The following is a 22461-nucleotide window of genomic DNA, read 5'->3' on the forward strand; positions in this document are numbered from 1 at the left end:
TTCTTCCTGTTCCACTGTGTTTTGAACAACTGCCGAAGCCTTGTGTTACTCAAATACCACCACAGAATTTTAGGTGTACGGGATCTTGAAACCTAAGATCCGATCAGTTGGCAGTTCCTGACTCAAAGACTGTATTGAGAGTGTTCCTGGGGCCCCATCTCAGCTCTGCAGAAAGAGTGCCCTGATTGATTTTCTATGCCTCCCAGGGACACAGGGAGTGGTGCCCATGTGCCAGGTTTTAACCCCCACTAGGGTTTCATCTAAGTTTTTCATTTGATAAATTTAGATCTGAGACCAGAAAGATTAATGGCTTGCTGAAGTCACACACCTGGTCAGTAAAAGATCTTTATCTTCCGTGTACATATAGAGTATATTCTATACATTAGGAGTATAAAGTCCTTGGATTCAGGAGCTAATTCTTATTCAGCTTTAAGCCAGCCCACACCACCATCATCCTAACCCAATGATAAGCCTTGGCTACAGGAGGTACCCAATAGTTATTTACTACATTAAAAACCATATTGCAAAGTAATCTTAGAGTAGCAGCAAAGGAATAACATTCATATAAATGTTTCTTGGTAAAAGAACTATAATTACACTACTTTCAAGAACAGGAAAATGAACTGACAAAGGGTCTCCACTAAGTGGTCTTGAGCAGCCTCTGTTAATCAATATAAAAATTCCATTGGTAACACAGAATTTTTAAAAATAAAAGAATAACAGCTCTTTTGACATAAAAATGTTAAGGTGGTTTTAAGAAAGCACTCCAAGAGGGGTCAGTGGCTTGTATAGCTTGGGTAGTCCAAAGAGAAAGGAATGGAACTGTTATCAGCTGAACGCCTACTATGTGCCTAGCACTGTACACTGCTATCTCACAACTGTATGAGGAAGTATTATTATTTCAACTTTACTGATGAGGAAATCATGATTCCAAGAGTAATGAACTAACCCAAGGACCTAGACGTGACCACATCGCTGGTATACAATAGCATTAGGATTTGAGCCCAGATCTGTTTGACTCTAAAACCCAAGCTCTTTCCAAACCAAGGAAAAATTTTCTACAACAACATAATCATCCTTACAGACCTTAAAGGACAAAAACTTGATTATGACTCTACTGAAATTATGAGTGACTGTTGATCAAAATAAATCACAAAGAGTTTAAAAAAAAAAACCCACAAACTGGGAGGTAGTTTTTGCAACACATATAATCCACAAGGGATTATTAGGCAATCTACATTAAATCAATCAATAATAAAAATATCTAAAAGACATACAGACAAAAGACTAAACAAGGACTTAACAGAAGAGGGAACCCGAAAGGTCAATACTATAAATATATACTTAATCTCAATAATCAGGGAAATTGCAAATAAAAAGCACAATGAGATAACATTTCACAAATATGACTGGACAACATTCTGAAGTTTGGCAAGGTTGTGGAAAAACTATAACATCTGTACACTTCTAGTAGGAATATAATCAATACAATCTCTTTGGCATTATCTATAAGGTTTGGCATTATCTAGTATGGTTGATGATGCATATACCCTATGAGCCAGCAAATTTCATTCCTGAGAGAGAGAAAAACAAATAATATGTTTGTGTGCATGTGCATGTATCCCCACATACATAATAAGAGACATGTAGAAGACCCATTCATAGCAGCCCTTTTATAATAGCAAAAGAAAAACAAAAAACTAAAATCAATCCAAATCTCCATCTACAGTAGAAAGAATAAATAAGCCATGGTGGAATACTACACAGCAGTGAAAATAAATGAACTACAGCAACAAAATGAATGAGTCTCAGGAATATGTTAACCTGAAAGGACAAGTCACAGAAAAATACGTAAAGTGTAATTTCATTTATATAAAGTTCTGAAACATATAAAATAAATAAGAATTTTTAAAAGGATAGCCCATAAAGAAGAGCAAGGGAATGATAAACACAAAATTCAGGACCGTGGTTGCTTCAGATGGGATGACAGACGGGCACAGAGGAGACTCTGAATGTATAATAGGCTCTTCTTCTTGAACTAAGTGGTGGCTGCCTGAGTGTTCATTGGTTTGTGATTCTGTAACATATCTTTAATGAGCATTGTTTTGTATACACAAATCACTTAATAAAAAACAACTTTAAGGGAAAAAAAAGGGACCAGAAGGTCAGGATATTGAATATACCAGGAAAAATAGCTGATGACAGAGAACAAGATGCCAGAGGAGAGCAGAGGTAGTAGAGGGGACCCTATGCTCAGGGGTTTAGCTTCCTGGACTCCAGTTCTGCTATCTGAAAACTAATGCCTTCTTCTGGGGGGGGGGGGGGGGTTGGGGAGATTGTTTTTTCAACTTTAGAGGTGTTTTAGCAAAGAACATAAAAAAATGATTAATCTAAATAAACACAGTAAATAAAGCTCTTCCACCTAAAGATTATAGAACTTTAAATTAAATATTTAATATTTCTGTATTAAATAACTTACAATGCACGCATCAATTTCTTAGTGATGTAAGGGGAAAAAATATGCTGATACTTCCGCAAAAGACAAAAGATACTAGTAAGAACATTTTGATATGGAGGTCTTTTAGCTGAAAGAGTACAGCAGTTTCTCAGTTTAATGTCCATACAGACCACTTAGGGGTCATGTTAAAATGCAAATTTTGATTGGAAAGGACTGAGCCTCTAAGAATTTACATATACAACAAGCTCCCACTTGGTAAGTGATCCTGTCCTGATGTTGCTGGTCCACGAACCTCACCTCACTATGGTAGCAAGAGACATCATGAAAATGCCTTCTCTGGTGATGTTTAAAAATAGAAATATGAGAGTATCTAATTGAGACCGTTTCATTTTCCCCCAAAGTAGAGATTGATGACGTTATTCCTACACTATAAAAACTTGGATACAGGACACTTGTTATCAGAAAAAAATCAAGAGTACTAAACTAGGTCTTTTGCAAAGAAAAGGTGCTTTGAGAAACAGCAAAGACTGAAAACTTACAAGAGAACTCCAGGAGAGGTTTTACTCACCTGCACAGACCTAGAGAAATAGCTTTTCCAGCAGGGGGATTAGCCCTTTCCTTATGGAAGAACAGTTTACATTCCCAAAAGTCTGGTAGGAAGAAACCAGGACTACCATACATTCACAAAACATTAATTAAGGCCTGATTATCATGCAGATGTTGGTGGGGGGGGCCCACATAATTAAAGGAGCATCCCATCACTGCATGTAAAAAATATATATGTTGGGCTTTAGAATTCTAAGAATATGCTGTTAAAACGAAAAGCTTATTATCTCAACAAAAACCACACCGAATAATTTCCACTCGTCAGGCCTATGTTTGTTTAGAAGTAGTAAAATCCTCCCATCTCAAAATAGTACTTCTACATGTAAAGTCATACTTTCATACAGCAAGACAAAATAACCACTCACATACTCTTCCAAGGAAACTCTGCCAATGCCAAGTCTCTGCTAAGGATGTGTCACTAGTAGAGTGAGGTCTTGTCGCTTGCTCCTGCAACATCACAGACAGTTGTTACTACTCTTATCTGAGAGATGCTCTTTACCGAAAGCCTGCACATCAGAAGACATCCAAGTGACAGCAGTTTCTGCACTGCCCCAGTACTTCTCATTCATTCTCTCTGATGAAGGTTTTGGTCCATCCAGAGAAAACAGAGTTACAAAGAGCTTAACCTAACAGAATTCTGCACCTGGTAAGTCAGAACAGCTAAACCTCCTGTGACATCAACACAGGGTATTTTCTTACAACACAATAAATCCAAAATGTCTGGATAATCCATGGAAGGAATACTCCCAAACATCAGAATGCAACATGATTTTATACAACCAGCACAAAGGTTTAGCCCAAATCTAAACAATTCTACATTTTAATGGCCCTCTATTACTGAAAATAATGCACATAAACCACGCACTCTGCAGCCAATTCTATCCTGCAGAGCCACATAAAATCAAATGCCACTAACTTGGGCTCATTAGATATTTAAAAAATAAAAGCAGACACACCTTGCTTTGAAACACTGATCTTCCCTTCCAGTTAACATACTGAAATCCCCTTTTTCACCTATACATTCTAGAAGAGCCTGGGGTGAAATCTGAAATGTATCCCATTTACCATCCCACATTGAATTGTAGAAGTGGCATTTAGAAGGGAAATTCCTCGTGTACTACCCCAGACTAAACAGATGAAGATGTTGGAACATCTCCTTCTGACCAGATACCAGCTACACAGGCCCTGGTGGTCTGCCCTTCACAATCCCCTCCCCAGCCACATCTGCAAAATATATGTATATAAAAACTACACATACATATAAACAAACAAATGCAGTCAGTTACCACCACAATCCCATTATTCATGACTGGAGACTTAACTTGGCTATCAAAGCCAATCTGAATACCAATTTACCATCAACCACGACACATTTACCAAATAATCCTTAATAAAGAGTCCGAATATGTAACTGTATTCTATTACAGAAAACACAAACAATGAAAACAAAGCAAATACAGGTTAAAGAAATCATTTACCAGCCATCAAAAACATATATAAGTTCTTTTTAAAACAATTTACTGAATGTTGATATTTTTTAAAATGTCTCAGGGACATATGAACTAAAATATATCAATGGTTTCATTTCAAAAAATGGTTTCCTACAGGAAAAATTCATACTCTTAGTATTGATCAAAGACAGAGGTACCGTAATGTCGTAGCTGTAAAGCACCAAATAATAAACATCAACTTTCACACATGATGAAATAGATGGAGAGCTGGGCTGTGGTTTACGGATTACGGGTGAAAAGACGCTGCGACTCCCAATACAGACTGCACCACTGCCTCCGCACACCACTGGGCCCGGTCCTCCCGCCAGCCCCTCCCTACGGCTCAGGTCCCTCGGTCGGAGATCAGATTCCGGTCCGCAGCCGCAGGCCGACTCCCTCTCCCCGCATTAGCACTGCAGGACACCCCTTCATCCCAGCAGGGCCCAACAGACTAGGCAGGAGGGGGTTACCCAAAGAGAAGACTCCCCCACCTCACAACTAGGTGACCTGGTCCTCCCGACGCCACATCCCGCTGAAGCTGCATGAGAAGGTAGAAGCAGCTCCGGGTCTCGGCCAAGGGCAGCCCTGGGCCTGGGTGGAGCCCGGCGGGGGCCGCAGGCGCCGAGTGGCCTTGCCAAGCCCCGCCAGCGAGAACCAGGGGAGGCTGCGATACTGCTGCATTGTGCTGCATCACGGCGAGGGCACCGTGAGCCATCCATCTTGCCAAAAAAATCACATCCCCGTCCAGATAAACGCCGCCGAATCCATTTTTCTCCTTCGCCGAAGCACCCCCATACTCGCCCTCTCCTCACTTACTATCTGGCCCAGCTTTTGACTGGAAAAATAACGGACACGGTTTGTGTACCGATGCCCACAACACTCCCCCCTCCCCATCTGACGGCAGGCACTTGGCATCTTTCCTATCACAAAAACAAAGGGAAGGCTCCCCCCAAAAAGAGGGCCGCGGGCGTGGTGTGAGGGCTGATGACCAGAGGGGCTTCCAGCCCACTACCCCAAAGGCAAGCCCGGAGGGTCCCCGCGCTGGCACAAACCTGTTGAAGAGAGGGTGGCAGGAGCTGAAGAGCGGGCGCAGCGGCGGCTCCGCGACCCGAGGCGGCTCCCGCCCAGCCCTGGGAGAGCGGGGACGGCAGGGAGGGCGGGGGGCGGGCGCGAGGATGGGCGGGGGTGGGGGCGCCGGGACGCCGCCTCCGTTTCAGCTGCAGCGCGGCGCAGCCGGGACCACGCCTGGCCGCATCCCCCGTACCGTTACGCGCAGAGCCCGGCCCTGTCAACACCGCCCCCGCTCGCCACCAGCCGGGGCTAGAGAGAGGGCACCCGAAAATACACCCTCCCGTCTGCCCACTTCGCAACCACCCCCGCGCCGGGGGCCGCTGCGCCCGGCTGGAGGGAGGAGGCGGCGGAGGCGGGGAAGGAATCGGCCCCAATGCGTCCACGGATGAGGCTGGGCGGCCGCGGTGCGCACGGCTGCTCTGCGACCGCCTCACTGCGGAGCCCACCGCCCGCCGCCCGCCGCCCCCCGCCCCGCACAGCCCGCGTACTCAGAATCCACTGGAGACCCGGCTCCCCGCGACGCCACTGCCCGGGCTGTACAGCTTCCCCGCCCCCACCCCGCTCCCCGGGCGCAGGGCTACGGCGGGACAGCCGCGTCCTCCCGGCCTGGGCCCGCGCCCCTCCTCCCGCCGCCCAGGAGCCAGCCCGGGAGACAGCCCCAGTGAGTTGGCATCTTCCTGCCTCAGGCCCCCTACCTACCTCCCGCGGATAGGGGGGGTGGGGGCGCCGGGGTCCCGTCCTCCTCCCGCTCCTCGGCGGCCGGGCGGGTGGGCCGGGAGGAGACTCCGCGGGGCTGTCCGCGGCTGGGGCCGGGGCTCACAGGACGGGACCGGTGGGCGCTGCTGCGCGGGGCTGCGCGCTCGCTCCGGGCGGAGAGGCGGCAGAGGGAGGGACTGGAGGAATCCGCAGCCTGCTCGGCAACAGCTGCACTGATTCCGGGGGTTGGGCGGGAGCGCGGGGCGGGGGGAGGAGGGGAGGGAGCTGCAGGGAGGGGGCGAGGGGCGGGGAGAGGGAGCGCGCGGACGCGGGCAGGCGCCGGGTGCGCGCACACGCGCGCGCGCACACACGCTCTCTCCCGCACACCCTCCTCCGCTCTGCCGCGCTCCTCCCTCCTCGGTTTCCCACTCCCGCCAGCCCTCCGCGATCGCCGCGAGTCCCGCAGCCGCCCACCCGGCGCCTGCTCCGCGCGCGACCCGAACCTCGGGCGCGTCCACGCTTTCCCCGCGGAGCCTCTGCCCTGTCCCAGCGCCGACCTTGTCCCCTGCCGCGGGGACTGGCCGGGGCTGGCCTGGGCAGGGTGGGCACTGCCGCCGCGCTGTCCGAGCCAAGGGACAATGGGGGCTTTGTCCCCACGGCCGGCAAGGGCCAATTTCATGTTTAATTTGAGGCTAATTCGATTATCGCCATGGAAAAGGGCAGCCTAATTTTTACGTGACTCGTGCAGCCTCCTTTTGCCCCCGATGTTTGCGTTTGGAACGCAATGGAGAGAGCGTGTTGAGGGAGGCTTTGGAGAGTCGTTTGGTGGTTTAGTTTTAGTTCTAGGTGGTGATGCCTTATAGGTTCTGCCCAGCCTGATGAAGACCGGTGGTGACCTCTCCATGGGAAACCTGGGCGATGGAGGGAAGGTGGTTGTTCCTCGGCGAAGTCAAGATTTTCCTCCTTTATGAGTGATTTTTCACCCTTTCCCTCGGGGTAGCTGGTAATAGGCCCTACAAGTGGTTCGCGCAACTCTTGCCTCTCTCGCCCTAACGCCGGCTCACTTTAGCCTGATTCGGGTGCCCTTCCCGAGCCACTCCTAGGAAGTGGGGACGCGATGGCCTGAGGGCTTGAGTTCTCCCCCTACCCATGTACCGTGAGATGGACACGGGACGTTTCCTGGAGACTTGGCAAGTGCTAGAGCCGATTCTCAACCAGCTTGCCTACCCTGGCAATACCCGAAGCTATGTAGAAATTCTGGAACTGCCACTGTTGAGGAGAAAAGATGGTGTCATCACCAGGACCACGAATAGAAACGCTCTTTCAAACAGCCTGGAGAAACTGACTTTCTCCGTGCTCTGTAAGTGCCCAAAGCGGCACTGTAAGCCTTCAGAGGGAAGAGGGGCCTTCTCCGTTGTTAAAAAAAAAAAAAAAGCCCTAAGGCTTTTCTCCTAAAGATCTGACCCTCAATACCTGAATAAAAAATTTTTCAAAAAATAAATAATGATGATGATAATAGACAGTCAAATAGCTAGGATCGTGCTTATGTCTCAAATCAGTAGACATGATGGATTTATATTTTTGTATGTATTTTTCAGGAATAGTTTAAAATAAAACTAAACAAAATCGTCTCCGCAAAGTGAAGATGATTCTTCCTTTTAGGCTTTCGCCATCAGTTTGAATGTTTGACCAAAGTTTATATTTGATCTATATGAAAAAAATTGAGGAAGGCAAATGATTTAACATTTTTCTCACAAGGTTGATCAACACAGCCTGGTGAACTCTCGAAAGGCAGGGTTCTCTGTTCACTGCTAGTACATAGCAGGCATTTAAAAGGTACTCAAAAAATATTTGTTGAACAGAATCAACATGTATGTGGCTGCCCTTGTTAGGTAATGCTGGAAACCCACTAGAAATAAAAGTTGTTTCCCTTTCACTTATTTTGTGCCAGAGCCCCCAGCACCTCCCCACCTACAGTGTTAATGAAATACCAAAGAAAACAATGGCAGTACTGAGAAATGCCTGTTTAAATTCTTTCAATGTTATTCTGCAACTGTGACTCTTAACTGCTTCCTTTATCACAGATAACAGTACTGGAATAAATCTGCATTTGATGCATGAGTCACCTCCCCTACCCCATTCCACTCCCACTTAGTTTTAAAATTTTCCTTCAAAAAGGAAAGCCACACATAACTTTAGCAAGATACTTTAGTAAAGTGGCAGTAAGTATTCCAAACATGTGAAAGACAAGGATTCAGAGTTTCACTATAAATACCTGACTAGCAATTTCAAATTCTTACCTTTTGGTGGGGGAGCAGGGGGCCGGGGGACGCATCACCCAGGAGACCCCAGTGTATCACTGACCAAGAAAAATTAACAAGTCAAAAAAAAAGTCTAAATCTGGAGAGATTATTGGAGAAGACACATATCTCTGTGGAAAGAAAGAATCTAGAAAAAGAAAAAACTTTAGGCGATAATGATGGTAACTCAAAAGGATTATTCCCAAATATCTCAGAAGCAACTTTGCTGAAGTTTATCCTCACATTAGAATCAAGGTTGATTTAAAGGAACGTTAAACTCCTTGGTTTCCTGTGTGTAACATTCTACTCTCCATTTTTAAAACCATGTGAGTATATATGGCTTTGTCTCCCATAGAAATAATACTTTATTACAAAATTTTAGAGATATAAATAGTTATTTTAACTTTCCATTCAAAATTTAGGGGAAAATCTTGTCAACATGCATTAGTCACTATAGACTGTTATGATAACACCATAGACTGTGTTACGATAACACCTAGTTCCCAAATCTCAGTATAATATGCACTTTCCAGATCAACAAAAACTAATTTGTTGCTTATACAAAGTCAACTGTGGTTCCAAGAGACTCTCCGGGGAACCTGTCTTCCAAGTGTCAGCTCAACATTCCAGAATACTTTAATACTATGGTACCTTCACGTCAATGGGTACTCCCACGATATCCATTGCAAGGGAAGAATGTAATGGAGGGTTAAGTACCAGCAACTAAATACTTCTGCCCAGAAATGACACAAGGTTTCCTCCACTCACATTTCATTTGCCAAAGCAAGTCATGTGGCTACACTTGAAATCAGATATGAATGAGCAATAGTGTTGTCTGCCACTACCTGTTTTATTTAGAAAAGAGAGACTGGTACTTTAACTATTTCCTTGGTTATATTAACACAATTAATACCCATATACATACAAACTATTATGTATAAAATAAGCTAAGGATATATTGTAGAACGTGGGGAATATAGCCAATATTTTATAATAACTAAAATAATAATTCAGATTATAAATGCTAAGTTATATATATTTTACCACAATAAAAATTAAGAAAAAAAAAGAAAGCCCATCTTTTATTATAATAATAGTACTCTAAAATTTTAAAATCAGGACACATTTTGAAAACTTGAATAACTTTTTTCATTTCTAATATTTTTAAACCTGACTTCCTTTTAACCTTGAACTAGTCTGGGAAGTCTCCTCATATTAGAAATGTTCCATTTGGTGATTTACACATATTAATTTTGCACTGGGGACACCTAAAGACTTACATGTTTAAACTGTCATTACCATGAATGCATACTTTTTGAGCACCAATAACACACTTACTGCTGAAGAAAATAATTCATTCTTTCAATTATTCAAGAAATATGTATGCCTTAATCTGTTCTAGGCTCTGAAATAGAGCAGTGGGCAAAACAGTAAAAAATCACTGCCTTCATGAATCTTCCATTGTAGTAGGGGGTACAGTCAATCAATAAGCAAGTAAAACATATGTATGATGATCAATCTGACTATATGGTAATGTAAACATTTAGAAATAATATTTGTAACATGGTCAGAATAGTCTCAGCTTTCTATAAAGTTTCTTCAAATTTTTCTGTTAACAATAATAATGATCATAAGTAGCAACTATAAAATGCTTAACAGTTTTTAAAGTGCTTTAGCAAATGCCATACTATCTTGTCCTTTTGTCAGTTCTGTGAGGTAGATATCAACCCCATTTAACAAATGATAAAACTGAGACATGGGTAGGTTGAGTTGTCCAAGTTTACACAGCTACTAAGTGCCAATGATATCTACTTGGAAGCTAGTATATCAGAGCTGTATGCCTGGGCATTGCATATTAATTATTAAAAAGTAATTCTCTTTGCAAGATGAAAAAAAGTTGTAGGGATGGGTGGTGGTGATGGTTGCACAACAGTGTGACTGACTAATGCCATTGAACTGTACATTTTTAAATGGTTAAAATGGTAAATATTATGTATATGTTACCACAGGTTTTTTAAAGTTCTTAAAGTAATTCTGAATGTAAACCTCTGGAATAGTAGAGTAGACGTTCTCTTAATGATTCTTCACTTAGCCCACTTGTTGGATGACACTGTTCACTCGCTCTGTGTTGTAAGCACACTGATGTCTAAGGCACAACAAACATACTCTGCTGGTAGACTATACTCTTCTACATCTGAGTATTTCAGCTCCTACCAGTTGTGTTATGTATTTCCCAAGGCAGATGTGTTTGTCCCCAAATTTGTTTATGCCAGTTATACTTATTATACCTAATAATTATGCTTATTATAATTAAGCATTACATACACCAATTAAATATGAGTATTTTTGAAATGTCTCAAGAAAGGCTAAAAATATTGCCATCAAATTATGCATGGTCAAGCTAACAGTAAAAAATTAGACAGGGTGGAAATTATAAAAACCTTGAAATATTAGGAGACAGGTTGCTTTGCAGGTGTCTCTAAGTTCTTAATCAACTTAAAAGAAGACAAAAATGTGTATCAAATAGCTGTGGCTTTTGCAAAAGAGAAGTGACCTTTCACTCAGTAAACATGTTCAGAGAAACACTTTGTTTTTCAACAGATTAACAGGTGAATATAAATTTATGTTTCAGGATATACAGATATACAGCTATAATTTTATTTGTCTTTTTCAAGATATACAGATATACAGCTATAATTTTATTTTTCTTTTGAAATGTGCTCCAAGGATTAGGCAATGAATCATTAGATATGACACCAAAAACATGAACAACAACAACAAAAATAGACAAATTGGACTTCATCAAAATTTAAAACTTTTGTCCATCAAAAGACAGTATCAAGAAAGTGAAAAAATATACAGAATAGGAGAAAATATTTGCAAATCATACATCTGATAAGGGTCTAGTATTCAGAATATATAAAGAACTCACAACTCAACAACAAAAAGACAACCCCATTCAAAAATAAGTAAAAGAGTTGAATAGAATTTTCTCCAAAGAAGATATTCAAGTGATCAACAAACACGTGAAAATATGTTCAATATCATTAGTCATTAGGGAAATGCAACCCACTAGGGTAGCTTTAATTTAAAAAAAAAAAGTAAAACAAGAAAATGGAAGAGATCAGATTTGTGGTTACCAGAGATGTTGGGGGTGGAGGGGAGGGTGGACAACATAGTCAAGAGGTACAAATTTCCAGTTATAAGATAAATAATGTACAACACAAAGACAACAGTTAACACTGCTGTATGATATATGTGAAAGTTGCTGAGACAGTAAATCCTAAGAGTTCTTATCATAAGGAAAAAAATTGTTTTTCTTTTATTTTGTATCTATAGGAGATGATGGATGTTAACTAAACTTGTAATCATTTCACAATAAATGTAAGTCAAATCATTATGCTGTATACCTTAAACCTATACAGTGCTGTATGTCAATTATATGTCAACAAAACTGGGGGAACAGCAGAAAATAACTAGTATTGGCAAGAATGTGGAGGAATTGGACTCCTCATGCACTGTTGGTGGGAATACAAAGTGGTACAGCTGCTGTGGAAAACAGTTTGGCAGTCCTTCAAAAAGTTAAATAGAATTACCATACAATACAGCAATTCCACTCCTAGCTATATTCCCAAAAGAACTGAAAACAGGTACTCAAAACACGTGCACAAATGTTCATAGTAGCACTCTTCACAATAGCCAAAAGGCGGAAACAAAGCAAATGTCCATCCATTGATGGATAAACAAACTGTGATAGATATATACAATGGAATACTACTCAGCCATGAAAGGAACGAAGCACTGATACATTCTACAATGTATGAGTACATTGTACACTTAGCATATGTACACAGCATAATGTGAAAAAAGCCAAACACAAAAGTCACATATTGTATGATTCCATTTATATGAAGTATCCAGAATGGGTAGATCCATAGAGATAGAAAACAGATTGTGGTTGCCAGGGGCTGGAGTGAGGGGCTGTGTGAGAATGGGGTATAACTGCTTAATGAGTATGGGGTTTTATTTTGGAGTCATGAAAATGTTTAGATAGAGGCGGTAATTGCATAACATATTGAATATATTAAATACCACTGAAATGGTTGCTTTAAAATGGATAACTTTATGTTATGTGAATTTCATCTCAATTTTAAAAATGCAATTCAAGATTGAAAATCTTTTTTTTATTAGTTCGTCATTTAACATCATTTTTTCATAACCAACCAACCACTTGTCACATCAGGTAAACGGACTTTTGCATGTTCTTTAAACTTTCCGGGACTTCCCTGGTTGTCCAATGGTAAAGAATCCGCCTTTCAATGCAGGGGACTCGGGTTCAATCCCACATGCCGTGAGGCAACTAAGCCCGTGCGCCACAACTACTGAGATTGCGAGCCTCAATGAGAGAGCCCACGTGCCTCAAACTACAGAGCCCATGTGTCCTGGAGCCCGCACTCCACAACTAGAGAGAAGCTCCAGCGCCTCAATGAAGAGACTGTGCACCGCAACGAAAGACCCCTTGTGCCTCAGTAAAGATCCTGTGTGCCGTAACTAAGACCCAGTGCGGCCAAAAAAATAAAGAAAATAAAGTTAAAAAAAAAAAAACTTTCCTACATGCTCCTCTTGCGAAAGGGTTTATCACAATTTACCTCTCAGATATAAGCTAATTATTCCACCTGCATATTTTCAGGCAGCTTGATTCTCATTATTCCACTACAGAAATATAAAAGTGATCTGAGTTCTTATTGTTGAAACCAAAGTAGAAATTTTTAAAAAGAATTTTCTGGAATCTCCCTTTGGTGAGTAGCAGTTGAGAATGAGGAGGGGGAAAGCTCAGAGTGTGATGGCTCTCCATATAACAACGTGCACTTTTCTTCATTGTCCCAACCTGCATTGGCCAATACAGTAGCCACCAGGCCACATCTGGTAGTGAGCAGTTGAAATGTGGCTGGAGTGACAGAAAACCTGAATTTTTAATTTTAATTAACAAATTTAAAAATTGATCTTGGTTTAGTTATTAGACAATTTTTAAGTATGTTTAGAACAACTTGGGTATTTGAAACTACTTGTTCTAACTGTAAATTTTATGAACTCTATATGCACACCAAATTCAAAGACTTAGTTTAGAAAAAAAGAATGTGAAATACCTCAATTTGTAAAATGTCAATTATACATTGCAATGATATTATCTTGGGTATAATGGATTAAATAAAACATTTTAAAAATTATTTTCACCATTTCTATTTTATTTTTTTCAAGTAAAACTATTGCAAAATTTTAAAATTATGTATGTGGCTCACCTTACACTTCTATTGGACAACCCTGTTTCTGACATTGTCAATGGGGACCTCAGTCATTGGCATTCTGACTATTTAGGTTTGGGAAAACGGAAGAAAAGCACCTAGAATTTGGAAAATGCCACAAAGCAAGAACTCCAAAGTGAGGTCATTTCCAACCCCAGGCTTCCCATAGTGCCTCCATCACAATGGCCTCGGTATCTGTGGGCAGCAAGCCAGATGCTTTTTGAGAGCAGAAGGCAGGCATGGCTAATGTTTTCATGACTGGTATCATTCTTTTGGAAGTCCAAAGACGACCTTGGCAATGACATCTTGCCATTGCCTCAAGATAAACCACCCACCCACCCCAATTTGACATACTTTGCTGGCCTATGTAAAGGATTCCAGAAGTGGGCTAGATTCATGCCTAGAATTCATTCAAGAAATTGCAAAAATTCATAGGCTGATGGGTGAGGAACAAAGAGAAACAGAGAGAAAAACCACTCCCTCACAGAGGTCAGAGAAGTTGAACATGTAGCTGGTCTGAAGGGAAACTCTTCTGTCTGGATTGAGTGATTGGATCTTGTCCTCTAATCATACTTCTGACATTGGGGTTTCCTCATTTCCCATCCTCTTTCCTCAGATGCTGAGTGGGTGGGGATGTGTGGTCACAGCCAAAACTTTACACCTCATTCTCAGAGGATGACAAAAACACTAAGACTATTTGAACATTTGCCATAGAGGCGATGAAATTCTGGCCTTGCTTGCTTCTCAGGGTTTGCAGGCTGGTCTCTTCTCTTGGGTTCTTTCTTTTACACACAGGTTAGAGGAAGCAAGAGTTCAATTTAAATAATAAGCCTTTATTTAAGACTGAAATGTGGGCCCTTAAAGACTCACAAAAATGAGGAAATATTTGCTAAATTTCAGTTAATAAGCATTTTCCCCAAATGAGATGCAATGTATAATAATTTTTGGTTATTGTTTTGATATTATTATTTTTACTACATATATATGTAGGCACTCTAAGTGCTTTACATGTATTTATTTAATCCTCACAGCTAATCTACGTGGTACGTACCATAATTATCACCATTTTATTGATGAGGAAACTGAGGCAAAGAGATTGGGTCAGTTGCCTGAGGTCTTACAGGTCTTGAATTCTGATGAAAACAGAATTCAAACTCAGGTCCATCTGTCACCAAAGCTGTTTCCAAAAGTTTGAAAAGGGAAATAGGATTTTAGTCATTTTACTACAAGCTTTAAAAGCAAACATAATGACTCGAGATGTGGTCAAAGGCACCCTTTTTTTAAAAAACTGACATAGTTTTAATAAAACTTTAAAAAGATACTTTTCAGGGCTGTAAGGATGTGTCTAAGTTTGAAAAAATTTTAAGCACCTGGATTCTTATGTGCTTATGTTTCAAAGTTCACCCAACTTGAAAGTCATCTGCTCCTTAATAAGTGCTGCCAATATGGAATAAGAAAAAATACTTTAAACAGAAAATCCCCCTGTGTTTGGTGAACAGAGCAGTATTGTTTGTTTTTCGAAAGGGACAGGAGATGGGGGTAGAGGTGGGAGTGTTTGTTTTTATGAAGTCTGCTTTGAAAATCTCTTCTGAGGCCTTCCCAGGAGCAGCTGAGTGGGAGTGCTGGGGTTTGATACAATACCTGCTGGGTAAGTATGGGCCTGTCTCAGCTGCAAGTAATTTACACTCTCAGGATTCTCTCCAAAGAGGACCTTAGACCAAAGCAAGCTGAGAAAATCATATATTGGATTTCTAATTGCTACAGGGCTCTGGTAGGAACAAAAATATTTTTAGGTCTAAGTTTCTTAAGGCAGTGGGCTAACTGAATCTGAGAAGAACTGGGGATTTTACCCATTTGGTGGGAAGATTTATGCTATCTGAGGGGTAGATTCTAGGGAAGGCTGGGAAAATTATCCGAATGCATTCTCTGAATTGTGTCTTAGCTGTTGGCAATGTAGGTGCTAATCAGAGCCTTCTCCAGTCATTCTTCTGTTAATTTGCCCTGCAAGAGGATCTGAGAATTTGCTAGGCTGCCCCTGTCCTCCTCCTCAACTGAATTCTCCCAGATCCTCCAGAAAGAATAAGGATGCTGATGCTGTAGTTGGGGGCCTTTCACACAATCACTGGCCACATCCCAGACAGATGGAGGCCTCTGGTTTCTGAGCACCTGTATCAGGTGGTATGAACTGGAGAATCAATGTGGCTGGCATGAGAAGAAAACTCCAGGAATATCTCAACTGCCAAAGTTTCACCTTTCCAATGACAATATTGCCACAGGGATTCATACCCCAGTACAAAGCTGCAGCAATCAATTAGTAAATCGTTCCTTAGTTCTTCCCTAGCCTCACTGAAAACTGAAAATCAACAAGATAAATATATGTTTTTGTTTAAAAATACTGTCACCATCAGAGGTTTCTCTTTTAACTTTAGCTTTTTCTTTGCGTAGGCAATACATTCACATTCTTAAATAATCAAAATGGTATTGAAAGGTATGCATTGAAATTCTCACTCTCACCCTGTCCCCACTCACCTCATAGCCCCACCTCCATTCCCCATAGGTAACCACTTTTTAAATTTCTATGTGCTCTAACGGGGCACCTCTCTAAAAGAGATACCTGTCCAGTGTCTCTTTAGGCATGTATAAACAAAATCAAATATATAGTTTCATTACTTCTCTCCCTTTATTATACAACATGTAGCATACTACAAACACTGTTCTGTATCTTGCCTTTTCTTTCACTTAATGCATCCTAAAGCTTTCTCGTTCTCAGCACATGGTAATCTTCCTTATTCTATGTTGTTGTTGTTGTTGTTACAGCTGCTTACTATTCCATTATATGCCACACTTTATTTATTCGGATTGTTCAGTCTTTTGCTTTTAAAAACAATGCAATCAAGGGTTTGTGACCAGATATTTCTGGATCAAACTTTGTTCCTCTATTCACTGGAAATCCCACAGGCATGTATATGGCAGTCCAAGGAGTGTACACTAGACTTACAGAAGGGTAGAGATAGAAGAGGCTTCGGATCTCATCTAATCCAACCCGCTGTTTTAAGAGAGAGGAAACCAAATCTCAATGAAGTGACTTACCCAAGATTATAGAGTGGTTGGTCTGGGACCAGAGCCCAGGTTTCCTGGTTCCCAGCCTGAAGTTTTCCCTGCTCGATCACACTGCTGGCTGCTGCGTGTGTGTGTGTGTGTGTGCGTGTGTGTGTGTGTGTGTGTGTGTGTGTGTATTGCTCCTCCAGGCGTATAAAACTCATTGGATACAAAGTTGAACATGATAAGAGCCAGGAGAGAGCTACAAAGCCCTGAGGGGATTCCTTCAAAGAGGAAGATACCGGGCTTCCCTGGTGGCGCAGTGGTTGAGCGTGTGCCTGCCGATGCAGGGGACGCGGGTTCGTGCCCCGGTCCGGGAAGATCCCGTATGCCGCGGAGCAGCTGGGCCCGTGAGCCATGGCCGCTGAGCCTGCGCGTCCGGAGCCTGTGCTCCGCAACGGGAGAGGCCACAACAGTGAGAGGCCCGCGTACTGCAAAAAAAATAAATAAATAAAAGAGGAAGATACCAGGTTAGGGGAAATCTGGAAAGCCTTCATCAAGAAGGTAGCATTCATGGTTGGGCCTGGAGTAACACATAGGATTTTACCAGGTTGAACAGGTGAAGAAGGACACTCCAGGTGAAGAGGTCAGCAAGAGCAAAGACATGGACATGGGAAAGCATCAGGTATCTTTGTGTAGCCAAGAGCCAAGTGTGTCTGGAGTATAGTGTATGATTAGAAAATAAAACTACTAGTAGCTTTAATGAGATTATTGAGCACTTACCTTATGCCAGATGTTATTCTGAGTGCTTTATCAATATTAACCTTTAATCTTCACAACCCTATGAAGCAGTTACCATTATTAGCCCCATTTTCCAGGTGGGAACACTTGGGCACAGAGAAGGTAGGTAACTGGGCTTAAGTCCCACAGCTAGTAAGTTTACATTCTAGAGAGTCTGGCTTTAAAAGAGCGTTAGCACTTCTCCCTGTTACTGGGAGATGAGACTGGAAAAAGAAAGTGGTCACATTAGAGAGGATGTTGGAACACTTGGTGCGACACAGAAAGATTTATACTACCATGGATTGCGAAGGGAAGGAGGCAAGTCTTTACTGAGTACATACTATGTCTTCAAAATATGATGAGAGATAGATTTATTTTCTTTTTTTAATTAAATTTTTTATTAATTTAAAAAAAGGAAAGATCGTAGGGAGCCAGCAATGCTACAGAAACATAGGGTTAGAGGCCTACCTAGAGAAAGACCCTGGTATTGGCAGAGACATATTGAGCACTGTGAGTTTAAAGTCTGAGATCTAAAGAGAAAGAGTAAACTAGCCAGGGGTCACCCTCCCAGTCCCTGCTTGACATCTGCTTCAGTTCATTCCAGGAGGAAAGAGAAGGGCAGGGAGGTAGGCAGCATCTCAGCAAAGCCAGCTTCAGCTTTGGTCATCTCACCTACCGACCATATTTAAGGAGTTCCAGGTTAAGAGTTTAAAAGCATATGGCACCTAGGCTGTCATTCAGGAGAAGGGATCACATTCCAAGTCCAAGAAAACTCCTCCCTCAGATCTGAGAGTGTTCAGGGCTTCAGCTGAGCTTCTCTGGCTAACGAGTAGTCACTTGGTCAGTCCTGCTGCCTTGATCCCATCTCCAGGAGGGGCTACAGCCAGAGGGAGAAGAGGGAGTCCCGCGCCCAAGCCTTTTGAGGCACTATTAGATAGGGAAAAGAGGGGCCCTGGGGTCACTGATTCTAGGAGGGAAACTGGTAGGGGCAGCATGTCTTCTGGGCTGGACAGAGTGAAGCTTGGACATACAGCAGAACCATTCCTATTGGAGCTACAAGCCCCTAGAATTGCTCCACAGCCTGTCTTGCTCTCCCTTGAATCTGATCTGCTCCTGAACTGCACCTGTCATGGCCAGTCCATCTCCAACCCCCATCTCCCTAGAGCCAATGTGAGTCAGGTGGACAAAATTCATTGGTTCCCCAATCATGGCCCGGTCAAGCCACCTCCTCTTCTTCTTCAGCTGGGGGTTCCCTACCATGCAGCAAAATTCATATTCAATTCGTATTCAATTTTGTGCCAAAATTCACTCATCCCCTGCTGGTTACAGTTTCACTCTGCCTGAGGCCCCAGAGGGCTCTTACTCTGGTGCCCTGACCGCCCACTCCTCACTCCCTTCAGGTGTAACAGCATCCTAGGTTTACTTAGCTGGACACGTATAGAGAAAGTAGAGTCTCTGGAGCCCTTAGCTGAGCAGTGAAGGTCAGCATCTCAGACCCTGAGAGACTAGCAAGGTCAGAGAGTGGGGTGGGCAGGCAGGCACAAGATGATGTCTTCCACAGACTCGGAACCCTGCTCTACTCCGGCATTGAGGTGACCGGCGGCAGCTGGTGGGGGTGTGTCCCGCTTGGGGCCCACCAGTGTGGGTTTTTCAGGCTCGCTCCTTGGTGGGGTGGTGAAGCCAAGGGCCAGCTGGCAGAGCTAGATTTCTTTTCTACATAATTCAGATGAGGAAACCAGGACTCTGAGAGGGTAAGTGACTTACCCAAATTCTCAAAGCTGTCAAGTGGCAGAGAAAGCCTTTGAGGACCTGTGTCTGAGCTAGTGTTCTTGCTTATCTAAATGTAGCCCACAGAATGCACGGCCTAGAGGGGAATGGAGTTCCGTGGTGACGCTGGCTTGGGAAATGCTCAGATAATCCAAAACAGACCTGAATTTAATTGCAGATTTTCTCAGACTTTAATAGGCTACCATGCTTCATAAGGTGGACGTCTCACATTTCCAAAGCTAGTTGTACCACGATACCCTCCTTTCCCACCACCCCCAAGCCCTTTGTTCAAGTCACATTCAGTGGAGAGAGTGCTGGGAGGATACTAGTTTGGGAAAGCCTACATAGACCATACTGGAGAAAGGAAGGAAAGGTGTGTTTCCTGATCACCTGGGTGTGTGGCCACTCTACAAATACAAACAAAGGGCACTTGAATCTTACTTCCTGAGAACTACACAGAAAAGGCGTTATCTAAACTTCCACATCTCGGAAAGCTGGTGTGTTTTGTTTTTGTCTTTGTTTAATTTTTGATCCCTAAAACAAATAAATTGTCTTCATTTGTTTTAGGGATCAGAATGGAAAAACCTGATTTGATTTCTATGGTACAATCTCCCAATTCCTAGTCCAGTTCTTTCATACCCTAAGGTTAAGATGTTGGGATGTCAAAACCCAAAAATATATGTAGGTCATGCTTGATTGGATTATGCCTGTGAACTTAATGTATATTTAGCTGGTGGTTTAATATATAATCCAGTGTTGCTATCATATCACTATAAAAGACAGCATGTCCAAAAAAGAATACCTTTACCCTCTCCCTTCCAAAAATCGTCATAAACTGTAAAACTTATACCCAGCATGACTGGACCAAGTAAAACCTTAGGCATTAAGAAAGGATTCTGGGGCTTCCCTGGTGGTGCAGTGGTTAAGAATCTGCCTGCCAATGTAGGCGACACGGGTTCAATCCCTGCCCCAGGAAGATCCCACATGCCGCAGAGCAACTAAGCCCGTGACCCACAGCTACTGAGCCCACGTGCCACAATTACCGAAGAGCCAGAGCTCCACAGCAAGAGAAGCCACCGCAATGAAGAGTAGCCCCTGCTCGCCGCAACTAGAGAAAGCCCGCGTGCAGCAACGAAGACCCAACGCAGCCAAAAAATTAAATAAATTTTAAAAAAAGAAAGGATTCTGTAAATCTTAAACACTGTGTGAAAATAATATTCTTTGACTGGCTACGAATTCTGCCTGTCAAAGGACTTTTCTCAGGCAGTTTTTATTACATTTGGTAAGTTGGGTGGAACTTCCTTTTCAACTCTGGTAGTATTTTAAGAATTTGGGGGAGGATTATTGGAATGACCAGAAATGCTATTGGTGGTGGTTTTAATTACTCAATAAGATGACCTAATTTTAAGAATGAAAGGGCTACTTAATAACACTTGTTCTTATTTAGAGCGCCGGTGTGTGGGTGAAGCCTCCAAATTTTGCAAAAACTTCTAGAATCACTTGTAGTGTTATTTCATAGTCTGGGGAATGTTCGGTAGTGATCCCTTTTAAGCATATTGGAAAATAGAATAGGAACATTGAGGATAATGCTAATTGCAACAAAATACAGATCCATCCCTCAACTAATCAATTACCAATATAAATATCTTCTTTCTTTTGGACACCATATAACGTGTACTTACGCAATGGAATGTTTCTCAAGTATAGGAAATTGGGATCCCCAGCCCCCAAGAAACATGCCTGCCTTGTGAAAAGCTCCTCGTCTTAGGAATCATGGGAATTGGAATTCAGTCCAATTCTGGTGACTTCTCAGTTTATGGAGATGGGTAGGAATTCTGTTTTCAAGATCTTGGGTGAAAGGAAACTTGCAATGGGCATCCTGAATTGTAACCTTGGCACCCCCCTCCCTGTGAGCTCAGACAAATGGCTTCATCTCTTGTGCCTGTTTTTTTTTTTTTTTTAATCTCCCAATTTCTATTCTCGTTCTTTTGTATCCAGAGGTACATGTCATCTGAAGCCTTACGCACTTTGCATAGTAAATCAGGAACAAATCCAGGAGGGAGAATGAGACAGAGAGACAATTACCTGTTTAGTAGCACTAAGTTTCTGCATAAATTTTGTGCTAGGCTTGATGAACCTATGGTAATGTATGATGTTTCATGTGCTGCACCGTGTCTTACACATTTATATATTTTCTCCTGGCCCTTGGGAAACTGAAGTCTCTGTGGAACATTCCATGAATGGTCATCAGCGTTACATTCTACTAAAATAACTGGGACCTATTTATAAACCACGGGAAATTGTTGTTGCTCAGGATACAGTCTGAATAAGTAATTTAGAAAATGGAAAACACTGTCAGTCATCCATATGTTTTCTCTATCTACTATTTTCCAAACAGGCCTTTCCAAACAGGCCCTATACCTTTGCTCATGCTGTTCTCAAAGCTAAGAATACCCTCCCCACTTTTCCAAATCCTCTTCTCCTTTAAGGTTCAACTCAAATGCCACTTTTTTGGGTAGAAATTTCCGTACCTTTTTGACATGGCCCCTCACCGCCATAACCCAGGGATCTCTCTTCCCTTGCAATTGTGATTCACTTCTAGCCCCTAACACTTAGCACTTAAGTGCTACCCTATTGTTCTCTCCTTTTTTAAAAAATAAATTTATATATTTATTGATTGATTTTTGGCTACGTTGGGTCTTCATTGCTGCATGTGGGCTTTCTCTAGTTGCGGCGAGTGGGGGCTACTTCTGGTTGCAGTGCATGGGCTTCTCACTGTGGTGGCTTCTCTTGTTGCAGAGCACAGGTTCTAGGCGTGCGGGCTTCAGTAGTTGTGGCACTCGGGCTCAGCAGTTGTGGCTCGTGGACTTAGTTGCTCTGCAGCATGTAGGATCTTCCTGGACCAGGGCTCGAACCATGTCCCCTGCACTGGCAGGCGGATTCTTAACCAC

General features: G+C 42.6%; 1 protein-coding gene and 1 pseudogene across 2 annotated transcripts in view; both read right to left on the reverse strand.

Moving 5' to 3' along the window:
* SPTBN1 (spectrin beta, non-erythrocytic 1) overlaps positions 1–6493 on the reverse strand; it is a 196192-nt gene extending 189699 nt beyond the window's left edge. The window contains exon 1 of one of the 2 annotated variants that reach the window (XM_060168837.1): positions 6325–6493. The gene's annotated coding sequence lies outside the window, so the exon portion shown is untranslated. Of the gene's footprint in view, positions 1–5606; positions 5716–6324 lie in introns of those variants that run through there. The other variant, XM_060168838.1, reaches the window with a different exon arrangement.
* A 12194-nt stretch (positions 6494–18687) lies between these two features.
* LOC132531778 (CDC42 small effector protein 1-like) lies at positions 18688–19056 on the reverse strand (annotated as a pseudogene).
* Positions 19057–22461: the final 3405 nt, after the last annotated feature.

Source organism: Lagenorhynchus albirostris, chromosome 13 (assembly GCF_949774975.1).
Source record: "Lagenorhynchus albirostris chromosome 13, mLagAlb1.1, whole genome shotgun sequence".
NCBI classification, from domain to species: Eukaryota; Metazoa; Chordata; class Mammalia; order Artiodactyla; family Delphinidae; genus Lagenorhynchus; species Lagenorhynchus albirostris.